This window comes from Xiphophorus couchianus, chromosome 8 (assembly GCF_001444195.1).
Source record: "Xiphophorus couchianus chromosome 8, X_couchianus-1.0, whole genome shotgun sequence".
Lineage (NCBI taxonomy): Eukaryota > Metazoa > Chordata > Actinopteri > Cyprinodontiformes > Poeciliidae > Xiphophorus > Xiphophorus couchianus.
The window spans coordinates 21,582,456-21,603,605 of record NC_040235.1 but is presented as its reverse complement, the minus strand read 5'-3'; the positions used below and the strand labels follow the sequence as shown (position 1 = coordinate 21,603,605).

Sequence of the window (21,150 nt, the reverse complement as noted above, 5' to 3'; positions counted from 1 at the left end):
ATTTTTTGATAAACTACAAAAAAACTTTTTCCGTAAGCCTTGCTGAGGCTGAAAAGGTCAGAGAATCTAATACTGACCATTTAAAAATTTCTCAATCTGATTCTTGCGATTGGATTGGAAAATTTCCACCTCAGATTTACACACGTTCAATCTCCAATTCTGATCAACTTCAAAGTTTTCTTGTTTTTTTTTTTACTTTTACTGTGTGGTCATGTGTTTAAAAATAAACAGCAATGAAAAAAGCAGACAACTGAGCAATTTTGTGCTGGAAAAGTTTAAAGTTCACTGCAGTACAAATCCGTTACCACAACTCGGCAGCAAGTCAGCAGGATTCAGTGGATAAATCGTCATATTTATCTCGCCTTAAACAGTGCAGCAGATGTTATCAGCACCAAAACTTACGACTGTCGCTCCTTGTGTTTTTCAATTATGTTTCAGTTTATGGAAAAATGCTCAGGATAAAGCCTCCTGTCCGATTGTGAGGAAGTGCGGGCAAAATTTGTGATAAGCAATATATATGCTAAACTTGTATAGCATTCAGCAGTACCCAGTAGGCCCAATTATCTTCCTAGATTTCATTCTAGGTGACTGATACTTTTTTTTTTTTTTTTACATTGAAACCGGCAAAAAGTACCTTTATATGTTTCAAAAATGCATGAAAATAAATGGAAGTATTCCTCTGAAATATTTACAGCAATTACATGAACATACCGCAATGTGTGCTGCAGCTCTGTTTTCTAGTTAGCTAGAGATCTTTTAACATCCTTGCCATCTTTCTCTCTGCGTGCAGAGGCAGAAGACACATGGGTCCTCAACCAACCCTGATAATCATAGTTTGAGTTGCTTTTAACTTTTTAAAAGTGGATCATTTTTTGAAATGGGCAGTAGTCATATCGTATAAAGAGTTTTTAGGTTGGTGAAGGGTTGACAGTTAGTTAGATCAATGGCCATTTGCAATTTAGAAGATGTCTATGTGTTTGGGTCAGGATGACTGTATGACCAGCTTATTGTGCATTTTATCTGGATATTTTCCAAACAATTATGAGACCCGGAAAAATCCCAGTGACTATCACTTTAAGGTTATTTACAAAATGTTCACCACTAGGGGCACCAGCAAGCATCAAACTTGTTTCTTCGTAACTGGTTTGTAAAAACAGATGATTGGCCAAGTCTTATTGGCCATTTCCATGTTATTCTGTTTGAATAACATGATGACATTACATTGAATCCTGTGCTCGTCTTTCAACTTGCAATGTTGTTACGGCAAAACATCCCTATTTGAGGAGTGTGTGGCTGTCAGTAAAATAGTCAGGAAAATATGTGAACAGCAGGAGGAGGTGTGCGTGGATGGAGGAGGGAGTCGGGGGGCTTGTGGGAGGTGAACTGTCGACACTTTTGCGGACAAATGCCTTGCTTGACAAATGTCTGAAAAGAGCAGAAACATGAGAGGACACTTCTTTAACAAGAGGGGGAGAGTGAACTGGGAGACGATAAGGAAGCACATCTCAACACATTTTTTTTTTTTTTTTTTTTACTATTTCACATGCAACCTGCTCAGTTTGTGCACTGCTTTCTGTTGTGATCTAAAATGCATGTAAATGCAGCTTGGTTATGTTCGCGGAGCACAGTGAATTTTACACAGGCCTTTGTATGTTTATTATGAACCTACACTGCAAAAATGCTAAATGTTACTCGGTGATTTTGGTCAACCTTCTAGTGCAAATATCATAGCAGAAATACTGCAAAACCAGCAAGTAACTTTTCAACACAACATAAAAGCTTATTTTGAGTCAAAATTTCTCTTAATATTGATTAATAAGAGCTAGTTATGAGTGGGAAAAAAAATCTGCTAGTGGAACTTGTACTTTTTTTGTGTGTCTTGTTTCAAGTGTATTTGGACTAGAAACACGACCAAAAACACTTTGGTAATGTTTTTGTGTTTTTGCGGTGTGAAAATGAGCAATTACAAGAGTAATTCATTCAACAAAGATGATCAAAGACTTATTAAAGAAGAAGAAGCTCCATGTCATCCCCATCACTTCTGTAGAAAAGTAGCCAACATGACCAGCAAACTCCAGCTAATGCTTTAAAGCTGGAGTTGAGTAGAGAGGCCCTGGCCTGGCCCCGCGGTTTTTGGTCAGCCGCAGCCAGGCTCCTGATTGGTTAGAAGTGAAGTATAGGAATTCAGCCTAAACTCCACCCCTCCGTCCTCCTCCTCCTCTTCCTCCCAGTCGCTGATGTACGACGGCATTCCCTGAGCGTACACACATGTCTCACTCGCCTTTCCCTTTGAGAGAGAGAGAGAGAGAAAGAGAAAGGGGGCTGTACAGCGGGGAGTTTCAGACATTTGAAGACAGAGAGACTCAGACAGGAGACAAAGAGAGGACTCTCTGGATTTCTTTTGGTGTGTGTCTTTACATTTGTGTGTGTGTGGGAGAGAAAGAGAGAGAGAGAAGAGGAGAATTTCTCTCTCTTTTCTTAGTGATTCTGAGAAAGGGGAGGATCTGAACACTGCTAAGAGTCAGTACCCCTGCAGGAGTCCACAAGACCATACACTCCACACACACACACACACACACACACACACACACACACACACACCCGCCTACTGGAAAAGCACACACTTCTCCAGTTCATCTACAGCTTCTGTAACCTGGCTGAATCACAGCAAGAAATCAGGACCCTGGAAGAGGGGAGGAGAATAATTTGGACTTACTACTTGTTGCGCTCTGGTTTTTTTTTTTTTTTTTTGGGTGGATTGTATTGAGGATGATTTTCTTTCTGCTCTCTCAACGACTGTGGGACCTTGTCTGAGGTGAGCCCTTCACTCTGCTTTGTAATTTTTTTTTCTTTTCTGCCTCTCTCTTCTTTCGTAGCCCAACGAGTCGGTGAGACGAAGGAATGCACGAGTCACAGCTTTTTTTTGCTTTTAGGTTTTTCCTGTCTCGAGGATCGGAAAGAGCCTTACAGACATTATAGCACTGATCTGTCAGAGAAAGCAGCAGGTTGGAAAGGAGACGTGTCTCCCATGAGGAGAAGACACAAAGAGCTGTAACATGCGATCTTTGAAGAAGAAAAAAAGTTATAAATTCATATCATAAATGCACATTCCTGATGTTTTTGTTTTTTTCCCCCTCCATGTATGTTTGTGGGAAAGGCAGAGGCAGTGTTTAAGTGCTTCGGTGGTGTGTAGTCTTCATTTATCAGCTTCGGCATGATTATAGTGTCCTTGCAGATAGCAATTCAGTTGAGTGTGCAGCCCCATAGTAACTCCGCCACCAACATGTGTTTACATGCTGCAGCTTATTACCTACTCTCTGGAGGGATTGGATTGTGTCAGCAGTTAGGAAAGTTATTTCTTTGGAGGTAAATGTCGGTGCTTACAGTCTACTTAAACTGCAGTGTGTTGTGATTTATTTTGTCTTGCATCCAAACGGGGCCCAGGCATGACATTTTCTGAACTGTATGATTTGTAGAAGCTCAAATATTATATATATATATATATATATATATATATATATATATATATATATATATATATGTATTTTTTTCTCTTATTTAAGTAACGGTGCAGGGCTTTGTGTCCGGAGAACCAGGGTGGACATTGTTGTCCTATTATTAGCGCAATCCGGGGCCGGCCGGCAGCTGTGGGGAAGGAAGTAGACTCAGAGCAGCCAGATGAGAGGGATTAGTGGGAATGCAGTTCACGGTCCGACTACCGGACTGGCGTTCTCCTCGAGTGTGTCCAGGCAGCAGGGATGGGATCCGTGTGGCTCGTGAGCAGGACGGGATGAGGTTGGAGGTTAGCAGCGGTCCGGACAAGACGCTCTGTTGTTGTTGCGGATAGCAGCTGTTGTTTGGCTGCAGGATGACCTGGTTGCTGATTTGTGTGGGCAGCTGGGGCTAAGAAGACGTTTGCTGCTTTAAGGCCTTTGTTTTAGTCTCGGCGTGTCCTTGGGACGGACACCTGAACCTCTCTTTGCCCCAAATGTGTGCATAAACAGAGTGGAAATGCCATGTCTGAGAAGAAGCACTCATACAAAACAATCAGCAAAGTTTGCTGATTGAATTTCACAGCTTACAGTGCCTTGTAAATGTGTGCTTAAAACTCTTAAACTTTTCTACATTTTTTCATGTTTCAACCCTGAACTTTAATGCATTTTACTCTGAATTTATATAAAAAATGAACAAAAGGTTGCACATATTGCTAAAATACATGGTTGTCAAACATATCTTTGAATAAGAATTCAAAATAACATGTATTTGTATTGCCAAATTAATACTTTGTGAACTTGTGCGCATCTTTTCTTTCAGGAAATCCATCTATTTTCTCATCATACTTTTTTGCCCAAAAATCCCCACAGTATAATGCTACCACCGCTATGCTTTGCTATAACGATTGTATGTTTAGCGTAATAAAACTGCTAGTTTGTTCATGAGACTTAGCATTTCCTTGTACACCAAAAAGTTAAAACTTTCTCATGTGATTAGAAGTGCAAACAGGATTTCTGACCATATGTGGAACTCTCAACTATTGGTTGCAAATTCAGTTACCCATTTCTTTTGAATGTAATATATAAATACAGTAATAATTCAAAATAAGGGTTAATAGATGCCCCTGTACAAGACAAATTCAAAAAGTATATAATCAGTCCGAACATAGACGGATTCAAAGACAGCTACATACATTTAAAAATGATCTTCGTTCTGAAACAATGCAGAATACTGATTACTATGCCAGTTATTAAAAAGTTTATTTTTAAGAAAACTCAACCTGTTGCACTGATCCTCTGATATTCCAGAAAACATTTCCACCATCCTGTTAACAGATTCTTCACCCTTAGCTGTGGCTCTCTGCAGCTCCTCCAGAGTTACCATAAGCTAATATGGATGCTATTGATCCCTTTCCAAACCTGTCATTTATTTCAAAAGGACATCCATGTGTTTGTAGGTTCCTATATGCCCGAGAAATGCATGACACTGCCCCTTTAAGTGTTTTGCTGCAGGAAGGACTGGTGCACTTCACAAAATACGTAGATGGCATCAGGAGGAAAAGTTGTGGAAGTATTGAATCAACATCCTAAGATGTCAGCCAGGAAGTTGAAGCTAGAAAACAAAGTGACAAATTTGTTACTTGGTGGGTTTAAGACGACAAATTATTCTGGCTTTTAGCCAGTGGAAATAGTTTTGGCAGCCCTGACACAAAACAGGACGAATTTAGTTTCATTTAATCTTAAACAGATTGTGTCTTTTGATACATTGTATGTAATTGCACCTGGTTTCAATTGTTATCATTGTGTTTCACATACTTATTTCTGAAACACATTTCTTATACTATTGTGTTCCGTCTCTAGATGGTTACATAGAAAAAAAAACTTGTTTCACCTTGTTTTGCCAATTAACAGGGAACGCGGTGCGTGAAAAAGCGTAGAACAAAAAAACAATCCATCAGCTATCCCAAACTGCTGCTAAAGGAAATGAAACAATTAAAAAGCAATTACAAGTTTGGATTTTAGTTCTTTTTTTTTTTGTCGGTTGACTCTTTTGTGCTTTAATTGTTACCCGAGTGGTCGCATTCATTGTGAACGGCAGCTTGTTGATTTGTGCTTGTAAATTTTAGATGCGGAATTTTAGATGCGGGGAAACCTGATAAAAAACGCGAGCTGAAATGGACTGTCATTGAGGCCGCTTGCTTCGTTTTTGTAACACCTTTATCTTGCGCTCCCCAGCCACTGGAAGCCGACTAAGTGTTCCTAAGCAGTGAAAGTGGAACGACTTCCTTGCAGATTGTGAATGCTTTGTGATTGACTGGTGTGATAAACTCTTGCCCCACCAGCTTACGTGATAATAAAATCCTGGTATTACTTACAAAACGCTGCTATCTCTCCATCTCCGTCCCCACAAGCCTCCGTTGTGCACTTTTGTGAAATACGCCTGCAGTGCTGACAGAAAGTTCTGCAAGCAATGCACTGGCTTTGTTGCATAGTTAGCTCAGCTCGGTTACGTCGAGTGCAGCAGGAAATTTGTTTATTTAGCTGATCAAAAAAAGTGGGATTGTGAAACCACCATCACAAGATTCCTTTTCAGTATTGAGAAAGACTTTATCTCTCTCGTCTTGAATGTACTTGTGAAATCGATTGTTTCACTTCACCTCCACGTTTTTGTCATTGTTTCATCGGTTTTGTTGGAACTTCCATCCAATCCGTTATCTCCATCTTATCCGGTGTCGGGTCACGTGTGCAGTGAGACCCAGACGTCCCTCTCCCCAGCCACTTGGATCAGCTCCTCTGGGGGAATCCCAAGGCGTCCGCAGGCTAGCCGAGAAACATAGTCACCTCATCTCTCGATGTGTCGAAGCAGTGACTTCTGGGTGATTTGGAACCTGACCTGAAATACAAATAAAACATGTTATTTATAGAATGAAGGCACTTGTATTTGAGTATATATCCAGGTACTGTCCACGCAAACACCCTTGTGTTTCTCTGACAGCATCTGCTATAATTTTCCCCTTTCACTCATATAACCCCAGCCCCTGCCCGCCACTGTCGTACCCCAGCTCTCTGTGAAATGGCTATGTAATTACACAGTCATGAATCACAAACACCAGAAGACATTTTTTGACAGCAGTGCACAGAATTGGATCCGGTATCCACAGCACTTTAGGTGGGGGGGATGCAGAGAGGGTGTTAAGAGAATAGAAGACATTAAACAGGTTTGGCAAGATGTACATCAGGACTCTGTGTGACAGTTTTTGGGTGCTCACCTGAGTTAGTTTTGATTTGCATTTGCTATTGTCAGTGTTTCCTATCTTAACATATAAGCATATTCAAAAACATATTACATGGATATAAATGTAAAGAAAGAAAGGGAGATATCAAATACTGTCATGTCTTTAAAGTTTTTTTTTAACTTTAAAATATTTTAAGTTCCTTGAGAGAGAGGCAATTTAAAATCCATTGGATGTACTTCTATCATTTTGAATTAACAACATATTTTGAATCTTGATAGTTCCAGTTTTCATTGGTGTGGTTGGATTGAGATGTGCAAGTACAACACTTTGGCAGTGACATCAAACTCTTGTTTCATTTTATACCATTTTTTCTTAATTTCCAACTAACCATCAAAGTATGAAATGTCATTGCTGGATGGGAGCCCTATGTGGTCAGATTTTAGAGGCATTAAAAGGTCATGCCGTCAGTCTCTGTTTCAGTTTCAAGCATCCTACACGTAACGCTGATGGAAAACAAACTTTTTTATATATAATACTGAGATTTTCTTTTGTTTTTCTTTTTTTTTTTACAGTGGTTGAAGTGCACCACACAGTTGTAGATAAAATATGAAGTTTACTTTTTCATAGTTTCACAGTAACATGAGGCTTGCACAGAAGGCAACATCTGCAGTAGCCTGAGGCGTCTTACTTTACTAGCATTCTAACTTTTGCAGCTTTTGCAATTTGCTTTTCAAACATTATTATCTTTGTCTGCAAGGGAGCGTCACAGCGGACACATCGCATACTTGACTGTTACTTCAGTCGGACATCTCATTGTTTTCTGCCCTGATAAAAGCTGATGAAATGCCTGACACAGTATAGGGATGAATTTATCTTCAGGGTTTGTCATTGTTTAAGAATACTTGCAAACAATATGATGTTGGTTATTTTGGCTGATCCTCATAGTAAGAGGGAAACACCCCCTGATCCTTCCAACTCAGTTTTATTCGGAAGGCATTACAAAGTGGAAGCCACACACTAACAATATGTGTGAGTAATACCTTTTAGATCTAAAACACATTGTGGGATGGAGTTCATCTTCCAAACTAAAACTGAGCTGCCAATGTGTATTAATTAGTATTTGAGCTTTTTCCCTTCGTAACTGCATTCAGGTGTTTCTACAGAGGAAATAAAAGCACTTCAAATCTCTCTCTTTATAATAAGACCACAAATACACTGTGAAATATAGCTTCTCATTAATAATGCAGGTGCAATCCATATGCGGTTGATGGGGGCGAATTCCTTTCAAAGCAAATTTTTTGCACTGAACGAGTTGACAAACGCTCCCCCTATAACCGCGGTCAGGCGGGCGCGTGGGCTCGCCGTGCATCTGGTCGTATTCATGCAGGCTTAGAAGCGCACTGAGCGCATTGCCGTGTCAGCAAACACGCTCTGCAGAACCCACCGTGCCGCGCACAGAAGTTGACACGGCCGAATGCCAGAGCATCCCATATTGGCAGCGTTAGCAATGACTCGAAAGTCATGACAAGAGACTTCTGGTATTTTTTTGGATGTTGAGCATTCCAGTTCAGTACAAAGAATCATTCTCTCCTATTTGAGAATGTGTGAGAAACACGGATTGGAAATCAATGTTCCTTTAAAAGTCGTTTGCGTTTTTTTGAAATTGTGTGAACTTGCGTTTTTTTTTTTTTGTTTGTTTGTTTACCATTTTGGAGTGACAAAGTGTTGTTCATGAGGATGTGGACCACCCACTGAGTTTTCAGTATATCTAATGATAGTAAGAGAAGAAAGCTGGGATAACCGGTTTTGAAATTATCTTCTCCTGCTGCACCAAATGTTTATGTTTTTGTAAAAAAAAAAAAAAGTAATAAAAAGACAAAAAAAGCCATCTGGGGAAATGTGAGGGGAAACTGGAAAGGATCACGCAGTAATAATAGCATGAGCTTAGATGAAGTATTGGTGTAAGAGTTTCAACCAGTCGGACTGACAAACTCCTACAAGTGCATTCGTAGAACACAAGCTGCCTTTCTAAAAACTCTTGGTGTTAAAGCACGTCGACTTTGGTTCTACTTTGTTGAAATTCTCCGAAAGAACAGGCAGCAGCAAGAAAATAGGGCCCCACTTCCAGTCTGATGTAAATGTCTACCACAATACACTGAGGAGGAAAAAAGCTTGACTGATTTTGTTTTATGAAAATCCAGCACTTCCTGTGTCTTCAGTGACATCATCAGCTCATCATCAAAAATAAATAAAGTATGGTGACTGTCAGAGCAAAATTAAAATAGTTAAGATGCAAAACTTTCACATGACTTTTTTTTTGACATTTTAGTGTTTTGTTTGACATATTTTTATATTTCTTGAATGTAAGACCATTGATAGTTTTTGGATGTGTCACAGAAAGTTTTTGTCGTTCTAATGGCATGCACAGAAAATAAATTGTCAAGACAAATTGCTGACTAATTTAACATCCTCATTTTTTTGGGAAGGTGAAGATGATATTCATTTTATATTTATTATTACTCATCTAAACAGGCAAACATAATATTTATTATTTATATCTTGATCTGGAAATACTTTTGCCACTTTACTGAAAAGCACTTTTTTTTTATTACAGATGGATGACTTTACTTCAAAGGGGAAAAATATTCTCTTACCCTATGTAGATTTTGCGTTACGTAGACCGTAGGTTTATCACATACACACACCGAGGGAGGAATCATGTAGGTGATGTCAGAAGGTAACTCGCATGCTGAGGCAAAACAGGAAAGAGGGGAAAATGAACTCCACTCCCAACGGCTCCCCTTTCCCTCCAGCTTACCTCGTTTCCTGCCACATACCTCTCCACATCCCATTTCTAAAACCGACACACACACACTCCGACACATTCCAACAAGCCCGGCCCACAACTATTTTAATCACACTCTTGCTGCCCTTTCTTTAGTTTGCGTAATTCAAATAAAGACTAAAAGTGTAGCTCAAACGGGTCGCCGGGTTAAGGATTTCAGCTTTTCGACTGCAACAACTGTGTCTGTACAACCGAAGGAGTCTGAGCTGTCCCAGTTAGTCGAACTCCTCCTGTGTCCTGCCCTCGATCCCTCTTAATAGCAACACACAAACACTAACTCTGCTTAGATGAAAGTAGAGTCGTTTGATGGTGTCAATGATGCTTTTAAGCAGCAACAAGGATCAAGGGTATGTGTTAGACGGCTGCAGCTTAATTGCTTGCCTCCGTTATGTTTCTTCTTCCTCGTCTTCACATTTGATTATGTATCCGTCTTCCTTTATGCGTCCATGTTGGTGCTTGTTAGCAGATTTCACTGGCCGGCAGTGCCAAGGCAGAAAGCGTCAGAAAGCCAAAACCTTCCCGCCAAGAAAATTAAGACTCCTCTTGTCAATCCACTTCACTTGCTCCTGTTGGGGTCCCCAAACTAATCATTTGTCTCCAATTTAAGAGCACCATGCTGCTCTCTAATCCTGTCTTCTAAAAAACACGAGCACAAATTTAGGGTGAGATCGACTGCGACGGTGCCAGAGAGGAATTGAATCTGGGTTGCCAGGATGGATATTTAAGCCAGCGGTTCCTGAGCCAACACTTCCTGCTTTTCATTTCACAGCGCATTATATTTGTCCGATACGAAAGTATGAATTCACTCATTTAGAGTTCTTGATGTCAAAGTTGTCGACGCTGTAAAATGTTTTGTGATTATACTTTAGCACTCCTTTTACAATTCCCCTGGAAAGATAGAATTCAGCAGTATTTTAGGCGAGAGCACAATAAAGTAGTTAAAAATTAGGAAGATTTTAAAAAAGTTTTTGGTCACAAATTTATTAAAATAAGAGTTTTACTGACCTACATTTAGGTCAGCTGATGAGCTGACGAATGTTTTATTTATAACAACAAACACAGCTTGCGGCTTAATTTTGAGACGTTGGTTCAAGGCAAGATCATCACAAAAGCCTTATTCATTGAAATGCATTTTTTTTCTTGTGAAATCTGGGGTGCAAAAGTTATGCTGCAATATATATTTTTGCTTCCTGTAAACCAGACGTTTTTGTATTCAGCAATCCCTAAGGATTTACTTTTTCATTAAGTGATTTTTGCCAAAACTCAGTGAGTAAATCAGAAACTATTTGACACACAGCTGACAAATTTGCTGGTTTTTCTATTTAAAAGAATACATAATTTACATAAAGGAATAATAATTTGCACAATTTATGTGCAAATTCAGTCATTGGGGTCATGATCAGTCCAAAAGAAATTTTATCTAAGTTGCTTTTAAATTGACATTAGATGAATCGATCAGACATTCCTTCCTGAGTCTATTCTTTGGTCTTGAAGTGAAAGCGTGCCCTGCAGGCTCTTTAACTATGAAAGTTTAGAAAAAAGGAGCAGTAACGCGTGGAAATTCATTGTTCTTTTAATGGCTGTTTGCCACAGGGATTGTAGTGATTTGAAACTGGCACTGGAGCAAAACATCTGTGCACTTGTAACAATAAAAGTAATTATACCTCTTCTCCCATAGGGGAACAAACCCAGCAAACTCTCATAATTTTGCCAATATTCTTTGAGCAGAATATTGGCTAATTTGGTGTGCAAGACATCTTTCTGCCACTTTTCAAAGGGAAAATGTTCTCAAGCCACCACATCCTGCATTTTATACAACACCAATCTACTGAAGTGTCTATGTCAGATTTCTATGGTCCTAAATTTGAAAGTGTGCTTTAGGCTTTGCCCCCAAATTTGTTTGATATTTTTGTTCTGAAGAAAGGCAGTAGTTCTTTAGTTGCAGTGTTGCACGAGGGAGCCAACTAGGGTAATCTGTAAGTGATTTGTCAGTACTAAAAATATATTTTAATTTATACTGCTACAAACAAGATAAAAAAAATAATTTGAACACCGTATGAACCACAGTGGACCACTCCTAACATATCTGTGGTTCAGTGATGGCGTATTCTCAAATTCTATTGAACATATTGTTGAGAATAAATAATTCTCTGTTTTTCCTCTATCTCTTTTAGCTAGTTGCTAAGCAGTTTAGTAGTTTAGCTAAAGCTAAAGGAAATGACATGTTAGGAAACACCCTCAAAGCTAAGGTTAGAGGATATGACATACTAGGGAACGCCCTTAGTAGCTTAGATAGAGGCTAACAAAGCAGATCACAAACTCTTCTTGGGTGCCATTTTGTCCTGCTAACTCCTGAAGGTAGCATGAGAAATGGACCAGCTGCATTTTGGTATTAATAAATGAAATTCATTAATTCAACTCACTGACTCTTCTTCAACCTCAAACATCAAGAACTTAGCATGGAGGACGGATAATTCTCCACCATATCAACAATTTTGTTTTCGCAGAACATATTTGAGTTATTCAAAATAAAACACACCCTGGAAAGATGAAATACATAGCCACAATGCCACCTCACATGTTAATGACTGGCAAAATAATATCAAACTTAGTAGTGCCATTCATTTTCCTTGGAGCTCATTGGCTGTACCCACAAGCTCAGAGAAAAGCTATCAACCATGGATGTTAGCTTCTATTGTGTCAAGATGTTTTCCACTTTTGTGTAGTGATGCACATTAAGGTATACTTTGTGTTGGAAGATTTGAAATAGGCAGTGATGAATGTTTTTGGAGGGTGTCTCAAGTATTTGGGAACTAGAGCTGTTCACAGGTGGCTGTGCTCCACAACCCCTAGCTAACCATTAGCTGCTGACAATGCTAAAGTGAGCATTAGCTTTCCAAGTTCCCAATATAGAACTGACTAGTCAATCCATCTTGCCAAATCTTTCTGATACACAACATGAACATGTTTTGTTCATTGTTGATTTTATTGACTGATAATAAATAATTTAGTGTCCATCTAGAGCATAAAAATTAGGCTCAATTTTCTTTACCCGGAACGTTGTATCAAATATCTCATTCGCTACTTCATTCTGCTGCGTGTCATATGAACCAGAGAAGCCAAGTTTTCTAAAAAAAAAAAAAAAGTCCAGCCACAGCGGCTGATGGATTGATAACGATTAACAGTAGCCTCCCGTTTCAGCCACACTGTCGGATCTGTTGCCTCCAAGTTCCTGCTCTCCTCTGTGTGAGCTCACTCTACGTTTCACATGGTCCTTTAACAGTTTGGACCTATTGTTTACGTGACAATGGCGTGACTCTGTGACTGAGGGGAGAGAAACAATCCTTGTGCATGAGCTGTGACTGAATTCCATAAATTCCGATGTAAATAATGGACTGCTGTTTTACTCGCTCACAGATGTGAGGGATTTCTTCTTGTTGCGGGGGTCGAACATGAACTTGAGCCACTGACGAGAAAGTGACAATGAAACGTTAAATGTGAAATGGTGAGGTGGGGTGTTGACTGCTAAGAATAGAAAGGAGGCATAAATATAAAGAACATCAGTAAAACAACTAAAGAATGAACCAAGAGGAGGATAACTGAGGCACTACATCCTCACTTCTCTAATGATATGTTCTGTTACCTATAAACCTACGAAACCAGCTTCCTGCCTCCCTTTGTCCTCTAATTTTTTCCTATATAGTTCCAAGATGTCCTCGCAGAGCGGGGATAATTACAGATGCTTTACGAGAAACAATTTGTGCACGATAATTAAGCAGATTTTATTGAACTCAAAGTTAGTTAACCATGTTTGCCTGTTTAGATGAGTAAATCGCAGGGCAGTCTTCAAACTGCTGAGTTTATTTTGGGTTTGCAGCAGTGGCCTCTCTGCTGCGAACCTTGCTTAGAAACTTCGATCTAAGTTTCCTTCAGATCGAATATACGGCAGGCTGTTTTGACATATAATTAACCTACTCTACTACCTTTCCAGTACTGTTCAGTTAAGGGAACGCTTATTTTATTTACAGAGCACAAAGTTACAACAAAGGTTATCCCACAAGGTTTAAAAAGAAGAAGAAGAAGAAAACAAAAACAGCCCAGATTCAACCGCTTTGATCTATTTAGGTCCAATGCAATTTGTGGACACTCAATCTAACGCTGTCAAGTTACGATTTTAATGCGATAAAGTACATGCCAATGCAACCTAATTGTTATTCAGTCAAGTCATATTTAGTGCATAATATATTACCAATGCCCCAAAGATGTCTGTTCAAGTAAATGTTATGTAAAAGCATTTCCTTTAATTTCTTTTCTGCTGAGCTTCTTTTTTTTTTTTGGAGCGGTGGGAAACAGTGAATAGGAAAATTTCACCTTCAACAGGGAAACGTTTCTAGCAAAACTAAACTAAGGCTGAGTGGCATCTTTTTTGTCTGCCGATAAAAGAAATCTGCCTGACCAAATTCTACAAAACAGTTTTGACGAAGAGAATCTTACATCTTGCAGATGTGATCAATTATGTCCACCTCTTTTTCAAAGTTAATAGTTGATATTCACAATGTTCATAGATTGTAACTATCTGCTGTGAGTATCCTGGGTGTTGTTGCGTGATAAATTGGCCTGCCACAGTCATCCCCAGCTGCTCTTATTCCCACAGGGAGGTGTATGCTAACTCCTCCACCGCATCCTGTGCTGTCCCTAAGGGCAACAGCCCAGCTGTATATGCACACTGTACCTTTGGGATAGTAGAAGAAAAAGGACATTTCCCACTGCATCATGCTGAAAAGACAGTTCAGATCACATCTTTCCATAGAGTCTGTCTTGTTTGTGTCCGGTTTACAGCCAAGAATGCCTTGTGTGCTCATAAAAAAAGAACTTGTTCAGATTATCAAAGTGCCTTGAAAAGTATTCAAACACTTTGAACTGTATTAGTTCTTCCTATGTTCTAAACACAAAACTCTTTTTGTGTGTGTGTGTGGGACCATTTAAACCAGCACAATGTAGTACAGAATTTGGAATTAGGAAAAGAAAAAGTATTACGTTTTGTTTTTCTTTTCTTTTCATAAAACCAGATATGTGGTGTGCTTTTTCATTCAAACTCCTTTCGTGTAATGTTGAAAGAAAGCCAATAAAAAGTCCAGTTTAAAGCTAGTCAGAAACCAGCATAATGAGAATGCTGAAGGAAGTGCTCTGATAAACTCAGCAAAAATTCAATTTTATTTATTTATTTTTATTTTTTACTTACATATTTGATGCTTTTCTTTAGCAGGGGCAGTCATACTCATTAGATTTGCTGGGGAGATTGATAGAGCTGAATGCTAAGCTAATGGAGGAAAACTTGTGTGTGACTCCAAAGAGTAAGATTTTTATTACGGTTTTTGCATCTTATCTCTTCCACATCTCTGATAAAGAAATCAAATGGGTTGTGAATACTTATGGAATCACTGTATGCTGTGAACTTTCTTAAAATATTATAATGCAATTCTTTTCTTTGCGTCTTAGGTGAATATCGATTGTTCCCTGTTTGTTGTTTTGTTTTGTACATTTTCCTGTCAGTTCAACAACTAATAATTCATTTTGTTTTCTGGGAACTTCTTGGAGGCGATTTCTCTGCGTAAGCATCGCTTTAATGTGAACAGCAGATGTTGTAATTCTGATTTGGTCCCTTTGATGCACTGAGCACATGGCCTTGCAGCGCATGTTTGCTCTGTCTCTGTGTGTGTCTTGGCGCTGCATAGATCCAGCTGCAGATTGTTGCCGTGGAGCTGATCGGACGTGTTGATTGGTAGATCAACAGGTACGAGGAAAACTAGGCGACGTTATTTTAAGCTTTTGAGTGAAACTGACTCCTTAATCGTTGCTTTGCTCACAATATTGAAAACTGATGAATGTTCTGCTGTCAAGAACACGTATCATTTTTAAGAAAAAAATAAAATAATAAACTCTTCTGAAACTGAGTGGGACACTAGTGATATGGCAGAGCGTGTGATGACCTTTAAAACTTGGAGTCATAAATAAGTTAAGTTTTCCACATCACATTAACATTATTCAATTACATTTCATTACGGCCACACTGCTAAATATAGCTGCAAGCGGCGATGAGCATGCCCAGCAGCTCGGCAGAGCACAGTCGTCATGGTAACTTGATCTTACATCACTGAGAGCGGCTGGGCACTAATAGGAGCGAGATTTTACGTAGTGCTGCACCTTTGAGTATCGGAAAATAACCTTCTGCTTAATAAACCAATCTTGTGATTTCTTTGTGTGGCTCGTTCCAATGAACTGAGCAGCATCTGAAAGAAACAAACAAAAATTTACCTAGTGCTAATGTTTAAAATATTATTACTTTCATAGTTGTGGCATTTCTGTGATAGTGCAGTTTCTGTTTATTTATGTAAAATTTACAGATTTTTTTATTTTTCTATTTTTTTTTTACTAAGACAAATGATTTAGATCGAAGCATGTTAATGTGCTGGAATGACCCAGTCAAAGTCCAGACCTAAATCAAAATCAGAATTTGATTTAGGTCTGTATATTTGGCAAGGGGTGATGAATAGATATTTCTGCCACACTTTTCAGATCTTATTTGGAACCATTTTTAAAGCGATGTATTTTTGATACATATTTTTCACTACTTATTACATAAGATCTCAACAAAAAGCTTCAAATTTTATTGTTGCGTAATGAAAAAACAAACAAAAAACAATCAAGATGTATTAAAATACACACCTCTTTTAGTTGTGAGATTTAGTCTTTCACCTGAAACTCGTCTGGCTTGGATTTTTGACTGAGAGCCAGATCACAACAGAATCTATACATCTATACATCTAGACAAGGAATTTGGTGAGAAATGACATTTGACATGCTTTAAAACATCATCAATTATCAATCACCATCGTGCTTTTGCTAAAACAGAATTGTGCGCAGCTTTCTAGCACATTTTGATTCATCATCACACTTGGATAAAAAAAAAAACCCCGTCAGACATCTCTCTTTGCTCTTCTCATGTGTTTGCTTAATTAGCGCCATCTCTCTCATCTTCCCCGCTCTCTCCTTTCCTCCTTGTTTGTCCTCCTTATTCCTTTAAAGAAGTTTTGCCCCCTCTCCTCTTCTGCCTCCTCCAATTGAAGTGTCTGTTTGTCTCCTGCCAACGCTGTCACACTGACTCCTCTGTTCTCATTTTGTCTCCAGCCTTGTATAATGAGCTCTGCCTGGGACATTCTGCAATTTGGCCTTTAGTCAGGGGAGGGGCCGAGTGGGTGTCCGACACATGAATTAGAGGATGACGGCGACACATCATGGATAGATGGCAGCAATTTGGCTCAAGGCACAAGTTTCTAGTTAGTTGTTTTGAGCTTTATTTTTTTAAAGAAAAGGCGGATCTGTCGGCCAGATTAAGCAATTCAACCAATTCGATCTTAGATATGAATAACTTTTTATTGTCTTATGATTGACTGGGTTCAGTTTGATGTTGAAAACCAGCAAAAACTACCTAGAACCTTTGAACATGTTTGCACATTTCCACAACATTTTGACACATTATTTGTTTGGGAGAAAAAAAAAAGTTGCAGCTGTTTAATCTCGAATGGTTCTCACAATTGTTGTGGAAAACCTAATGTAGGAGGCATTGTACAACTCTATGTTTACCACAAGGGGTCAGTGTTAGCACGGCTCTGATTTGGCATGTAAGCCAAGCTTCCATTAGAAAAATGTGGGGACATTTAAACTCATTTTTTCTTCTCCTATAAACTATAACATTTCATAAAGGGTCCTTTTCCGTTCCTGTCTAGAGCAGAGCTTACCCCTCAGATTTGTTTGAAGGATTTAAGCATTGTGACAAAGGCAGCTATGGAAAAATGTTGATTTTGCATAAAGCATTCAGCCTTTTAAATGTTGACTGGATACGTTTGCAATCATTTTCCTTCTCAAAGACAAGGATTTTCTGTGTCATGGTGGAGTACATCTGATCATTTCCTGCATTTTAAAAGCTCATGATGCCATGCGCTTCCAGGGTCTTATAAGAGGGCAGGGCGACAGAATCACCAAGTGTACATGAGATGCTATTCCACTTAATTATTTAATGTGCCAAGCCAGAATATTTCTAGTTAAAGTCTAACCATCTCCACAAATTTACACATGCGATTGTAGGACATAAAGTGTTTGCTCCAAACAGCCTGTTGCTGTACAGATTATGTCTAATACTTTGATAGTTATTTTTGGAGATATTTTTTGTTTACATTATTCTGCTCAAAGTTTATGGCGACAAAATCCCCTTAGTTTTGTGGCCATCCTTGTTTGTTACAACTTTAGGTATTTTGGAACTTTTCAATTACTGTCCTGACATTAAATCTGGTCAGTTTAGATGAGATGCTATCGTCTTTATTATTTTACGCCTGTCCTACTTGAATGCTGCGTTCTCGTTTTTTCCGATTCCGAAGAGTAGCTAAGACAAAAGGACCTGTGTCTGTTCCAGTTATTTACTGGAATCACTGATTGTGGTGCCAGTAATTTATGTGGCAATGGGAAACAAAAAAAATCCAAAACTTTGGCAACGACTTTTATTGAGTTCGTCATGTCTACTGTGTACTCGGCTCTTCATTCAGAAAGTGATCGGTGCTGGAATAAAGCTGACTCACAGCTCTATTAACATTTTTATTTGCTACATAAATCAAGGAGGAGCAGAAAGAGAAAAAAAAAAAACAAAAAAAAAAACATCTTGACAGTCCGCCAGCTGCTGTACATTAACTGAACTTGTATATTCAGACTCAAGCACTGAATGAGAATTTTCCAGAAAACTAACCCGTCGTGTCTTGAAAAGGTTTTATCATTTATAAACCTTCTGGATCTTCGTGACTCTGCTGCTCTTTTTTCCTTTGCTCTGGTCTACACTTCAGATGTAACTCTATGTGACTACTAACCTGTAGAAAAAAGAAGAAAAAAAAGACAATAGCGTCGGCTGTGTGGGAAATCAATGCGACTCTCTCTGTGCTTTTGTTTGCTCTGAAATAGGAGCCAGCTCCACTTTCAATCAGTTGTGCATCTACGATTATAAACAACTTAGAAAAGTTCTGAGTTACTGTAGTTCTGTGCTGGGATTCAACCATTTGCTTTGGCATCCATTGTTCACCCAACATGTGGAAATATTTGCCAGTGAAACAAAGGGAAAATTAAAAAGGTATTACAGTACAACTGCCCGGTGTCTTCTCATCACAGCTGTGTCTAAACACGCAGAGTGAAAGGAGAATTTTTTTGTTATGGTTTTGTTTCGTTTCACAGGCCAGTCTGCTTGCTTCATAGATTAAACGTGCCCTAAGTACAACAGTCTTTCATGAAAGGCTTACAGGCAAACATTCATAATGAATGAAGGTAAATAGGGACACTATACCAGCTGGTCTAATATGTGCCTTTTTCTCCTTCTTTGTTTGCTGCCATGTGGATTTCACCCGTCTCTCCTCTGTTCTGCTCCAAAGGTAAGACATTTTGTTTTTATGTTTTTATTCACGATTTCTCTCAGGTCTCCTTTTGCTCTCTAAAATCTCTTTTATTTACTTACTCAAAATGATCTATTTTGCGACTTCAGCCGAGTCATTTCTGTCTCACGTGCTGCGATGCGTCCATCGGCTCCACGACGGCCCCTAATGTTCTGGTTTTAGTGCTTTTTAATGGCCTGTGCTGATTAGGACAGTTATGTCTTTATACCTTCTTGCAGAACAAAAGCGTATCTGATAGAGAGGATCTACTGAGATCTACTAAATGCTGGCAGAACTACAGGATGATTACTGTTTATGGTCAGGGGAATCATTTAAGGACTCCACATCTATAATTTTGTCAGGGAAAACCACATCACTTGGACTTCACTGAGCACCATAAGTTTATGCTGAGTTTATGCTGCGGTTGGATCAGTTAAACTCCAAGAAGAAGAAAAAAACAAATAAGCGGGTTGCAAATATGAAATGATTGTTTACAATTCGGTCTTCATTGTCTTTAACAGCAGATTTTCTCACAGAGTCACTGCTGAGATTCCTGCTTCGCTCGTGACATTGCTCATGGTTTTCTTTATCTGCTATTTATTTGAATTTGAGTTTTAATGCTGCATTTAGTTCCACAATTATTGGCAATCGCTGCTGCACTTAAACTGGATTTGTCCTCATCTACCCATGCATGAGTCACATTATAATTTTGAGCAATTTGTTGGACTCTTTTGAAAGTCTGTATTTATTTATTACCCATGTGAAAAACAACAGTCGACTTTTATGGTTTACATAAGTCACAAGTAACTGCATTATTTTCTAGGCCATTTTGAAATTTCTTTTGTGCATGTTTCAACTGTCTTGAAAGTCTTTCAACGTTTTACTTTCTAAAACCAAATAAGTTTTGTGCAGGGGCTGCACAAAACTTCCCCTTCCCTGCAGTCAGTGGAGATCGCAGGTTTCAGATTGTGAAGGTGGAAGGTGGCCGTGTTTTCTCAGGGGGAGACTGTCTGGGCACTCTGGGCAGCTGACACATCGCTGAACTTCTCAACTCACCTTTTACGTCTCAGTCTCAGCATCAAGCGAGTTGCCTCACAGTTTGCGATCGCAACGGCAGTGCACTGGATGAATCTCTCAGTTAAAACAGTAAATTTAAACTGTACTCTTCTCCTACTATGAGAGGCAGTGAAAAATGAGTCTAGAGGAAATACATCCTTCATCCTCAGCTCTAATTCTGTTACTTTTGGGCAGTTTTTCATGTTTATGTTACATTTTACAACAAGTATTCCTTCCGTGGACACATTAAAGCATTCATGTGCTTGAATAAATTGGTGAGTTTTTAGATGCTACCATGCTGTTCTTACTATCTGACAATATAGTAAGAACACAGTAAGTTCACTGCACCATGCAAACAGCCTTTGGGTTGTAGCAACTGAACAAAACTCATCATAACATCATTGAAGGTCTGAGCTGCTGTTTAGGTCCTGAACTACCTTCAGACAAAATTTCAAACTTCGGTCACGACCAATCTCCAATTGCTCTGTGTTGAATATGGATCTGCTAAACTAAGCATTAGCCACTCTTTTTGTCTGTGATTTATTATATTTTTCTCTGTAAGAAAATAAAGATAATGACCTATGGATTCAATTTACAGTTCAGGGACATCATCCTACTTGGGACATTATAATTTAAATTGAGTAGCCAATAATTTTACAAGTTCAAACTGTTCAGTTGCAAACAAAAAAAGAAAAGAAGTTGCTTGAAATCAGTTTTTACTACCTTTATTATTCCCAACAATCAAAGACACAGGAACATTTTGTTCTTGTTTGTCCAAGTTCTCATCAGGAAAGAGTTTAATTGTCTACATTTTAGGAAATGATTAAAAAAACTGTTTTGCATCTTATACTAGCATAAGTTTTAAGTTTTATCTAGCTTGCACTGTGGTCAACTCTACCGTCGCTTTTCATCGTTCCTTTTCTCACTAACTAGCACCTTTGTTTTCAAGCCAGCAGCAGTACGGCACGCAAACTCTTTGTAACCCTGACACTCTGCTCCGGCTGTCTGTAAACTCTCAGCCTAACAGAAACCCATTGTAGGTAGAAATTCCC

At 38.9% G+C, this 21,150-nt stretch overlaps 1 protein-coding gene across 6 annotated transcripts in view; it reads left to right on the top strand.

Annotated features, from left to right (window-relative positions):
• Window positions 1-21,150, top strand: part of LOC114149067 (disabled homolog 2-interacting protein) — a 184,085-nt gene that overhangs the window by 31,450 nt on the left and 131,485 nt on the right. Inside the window, exon 1 of one of the 6 annotated variants that reach the window (XM_028024629.1) lies at window positions 2,315-2,815. The exons of the other annotated variants lie outside the window; for them this stretch is intronic. The gene's annotated coding sequence lies outside the window, so the exon portion shown is untranslated. Of the gene's footprint in view, window positions 1-2,314; window positions 2,816-21,150 lie in introns of those variants that run through there. 6 annotated transcript variants of the gene reach the window in all.